General features: G+C 58.2%; 1 pseudogene; it reads left to right on the plus strand.

Annotated features, from left to right (window-relative positions):
• The first annotated feature begins 415 nt into the window (after positions 1–415).
• On the plus strand, positions 416–3122 carry LOC117409141 (uncharacterized; annotated as a pseudogene).
• Positions 3123–3470: the final 348 nt, after the last annotated feature.

Here is a 3470-nt window from a genome sequence, read left to right on the forward strand (position 1 = left end):
CCCTCGAGAGGGATGTGGCTTGCAGCGTCTGCGAGGCTTTTCAGCATAGAGTGAAATAAGCTCATCTGGAAAGAGCCAGAAAGGAGAGCTCTGCGTCCTACGCCGCGGGGTCGTCGACGGCCTTTGGTTCCCCCGACGACGCGCCCCTGGACTCCCTGCCTGACATCCCGAGTGCGCAGCATAATTGCTCCCCGTCTCCAGCCGCAAGGAGGGTGGGAAGGCTCGCCCCAACTGGCACAGGAGGACGGGCTGTCCATAGCCGCCTCCGGTGAGGCAGCTTCATTCTCCTCTGATATGCAGGTGGGGGACACCCTTACAGAGGAGGAACCCGGCTCTGAGTGTGTGTAGGAATCCAATTCCACCCTGTTGCATAGCTCGGTCTCGGCTCTTATGGAACGTGCTGCAGCGTTCCTGCATGGTTCCCTGGACACCGGCGGCACAGCCGCGCCACTCCGTGTTCCGGACGCAGGTGCTGGCTCCCCGCCCGCAGTGTTTCCCAGCCTTCCCAGACTTTGTGGAGGAAGTGCGCTCCTCCTGGGATAGATCGGCTTCGGCCCCTAGTGTCTCCAAGCAGGCTACGCTGCTCTCCTCCTTGGAGGGCGCGGATAAGCTTGGCCTGGCGGGGTTTCCGCCAGTAGACTCATATCTGACAGAGTATCTGGATGGAGTGTTGCGCGAGGCCCCACTCCCGGAGCCGGTGGCTTCGGAGCTGTGTCTCCTGTCGGATACACTGCTGCAGATCTCCAGCCTGCAGGGGCAAGCCCTGGGCCGAAACCTTGCGGGCTTAGTTGTGGTGCGTAGACAGCTGTGGCTGTCACAGGCCAGGGTCCCTGATGCAGATAAAACTGCGCTGCTGGATGTGCCCATATTCCCGGGACATACGTTTGGGCCAGCTGTGGAAGAGATTCTACAGAAATCTCTTCGAGACTGAGAGGCTTCCCATCAGGTGGCTGCGCTGCTCCCTCCCCGCGCTCCGGCGTGGAAAAGGTCGAGCCATTGGCGGGCTCCCAAGACTCAAACTGTCACCAGAACGATTCCAGTCCCCACAGCCCCACGGGGTGATCTAAGGCATCGCCTTCAGAGTAACAGAGCCCAACCAGCTGGTAAAGGAAACACAGGCCATGGTCGATCCACGTACCAGCGTCTCAGGGGTCGCCCTCAGGGCCAGCACGTTACGCACTCACCCCAAACTACTCAGCCCCAGCCCCAGCAGGGCCCCTGAAGGCTGGCGGCCTCAGACCCCCTTTTCGGCACAACAGCTGCAATACTGGCACGCTTGCACCACGGATGCCTGGGTGCTCGCCACCGTGCAAACCGGCTATGCGCTTCAGTTTCACTCGGGACCTCCTCCCTTTCGGGGTGTTATAAACACCTCCATAACAGACCCCTTGCAAGCCTCGGTACTTCATGAAGAAGTGGCCGCCTTGCTGCGCTAGCAGGCCATTTGTCGAGTAGAGCCCGTCTCCCAGGAGGAGGGGTACTACTCGAGATACTTTCTGGTACCCAAAAGAGATGGAGGGGTTCGCCCCATCTTAGATCTGAGGCTCTTGAATGGGTTTCTGAAAGAAAGGAGGTTCTGAATGCTTACACACCGTCACATCCTCCAGTCTGTCCGGCTGGGCGACTGGTTCACAACTGTGGACTTGCGGGACGCATACTTTCATATCCCCATTCGTCCAGAGCACAGGCGATACCTGCGGTTTTCCTTTCAAGGAAGCGCATACGAGTTTGCTGTGCTGCCGTTCGGGCTCTCCCTAGCTCCGCGTACGTTTTCAAAGTGCGTAGACGCTGTACTGGCTCCCCTGTGGCTGCAAGGGAAGGGGTTTTAAACTATCTCGACGACTGGTTGATTTGTGCCCAGTCTCGAGAGGGAGCTCTAGCCCACACGGCAATTGTGACGGAGCATCTGGTCAGGCTGGGCTTAGCCTTGAACGATGCAAAGAGTCAGCTCGCACCAGTGCAATGCACCACGTATTTGGGGCTCCGGCTGGACTCCAATGCAATGCGCGTATACCTGTCGGACGACAGGATAGCAGCTATTCAAGATTGCCTCTACCTGTTTCGACAGGGATCGAAGGTAACCCTCAGGTTGTGCCAGAAACTACTGGGTCTGATGGCTACAGCCACAGTAGCGATCCAGCTGGGTCTGCTTCGCATGAGCCCGCTGCAAGCGTGGCTCAATGCGTTTCACCTCAATGCCAAACGCGACAAACACTGCAGGTTGACTGTGTCTCGCACATGCTCAGCGGCCCTACGCTGGTGGAGGGTTCCCTCTCACCTGCACAAAGGGGTGCAAATGGGAGTAATATTGAATCGCCAAGTGGTGACAACAGATGCCTCCAGCCAGGGCTGGGGAGCAGTCTGGCAGGGCAAGGGAGTCAGCGGATCTTGGCCGGACCGCTGGGCACCCCTGCACGTGAACATGCTGGAGTTGCGGGCGGTGTTCCTGGCTCTCCAGCACTTCCTTCCAGTGCTGAGCGGTGCACATGTGCTGATCTGAACGGACAGCACAACAGTAGTGGCGTATATCAACCACCAGGGAGGCCTTCGATCTCCGGGGTTACATCGCATAGCCTTCAGGCTATTAGCATGGGCCCAAGCCAACCTACTGTCCCTGCGGGCGACGCACATTCCGGGAGTGGTGAACTTGGCAGCGGATCTCCTCTCCAGGAAAGGTCCGCATCACGTCAGAGTGGCGTCTCCAACCCCAGACGGTGGAGCGCATCTGGGAACGGTTCGGGAAGGCACAGGTCGATCTGTTCGCTTTGGCGGAGACGACACATTGCCCCCTATGGTACACCCTCCATCGCTCAGGCGGTCCACTAGGCGTAGAGGCCCTAGCGCACGTTTGGCCCAAAGTGTTTTTGTACGCTTTTCCTCCTATACCGTTGCTCCCGGCTTTCCTGGAGAAAGTCCGGTTGGAGAAAGTGTCAGTTCTTCTAGTGGCCCCCAGGTGGCCCAGGAAGATATGGTTTGCGACCCTGTGCCAGCTGCTGGACGGCCATCCTTGGGAGATCCCGCTTCGCCTGGATCTCCTCACTCAGGCACATGGCTCCCTTTGGCACCCGGATCCGAGCAGGTTCCAGTTGTGGGTCTGGCCCCTGAAAGGGACCGCTGGCTAGCCCTGGGGCTGTCGGACGCGGTTGTGAGCACTATGCAGAATGCTAGGGCAGACTCCACTAGCTCAGTTTATACCTACAAGTGGAAGTGTTTTCAAGCCTGGTGTCTGGCTAGGAGCCATGACCCACGTTACTTGCCCGATGCCAATTATATTGCAGTTCCTGCAGGAACTGTTTGACACTGGAAGGTCCCCTTCCACACTGAAAGTGTATCTGGCAGCTATATCTGCTTGTCATACCCCCGTAGATTCTAGGTCTCCGGGTGCGCATTTTTTGGCTACGCGCTTTCTTAAAGGCGCACGGAGATTACATCCTCCGAGGAGGACTGTTCTTCCTGAGTGGAGCCTTAAC

Source organism: Acipenser ruthenus, chromosome 2, assembly GCF_902713425.1.
Source record: "Acipenser ruthenus chromosome 2, fAciRut3.2 maternal haplotype, whole genome shotgun sequence".
NCBI classification, from domain to species: Eukaryota; Metazoa; Chordata; class Actinopteri; order Acipenseriformes; family Acipenseridae; genus Acipenser; species Acipenser ruthenus.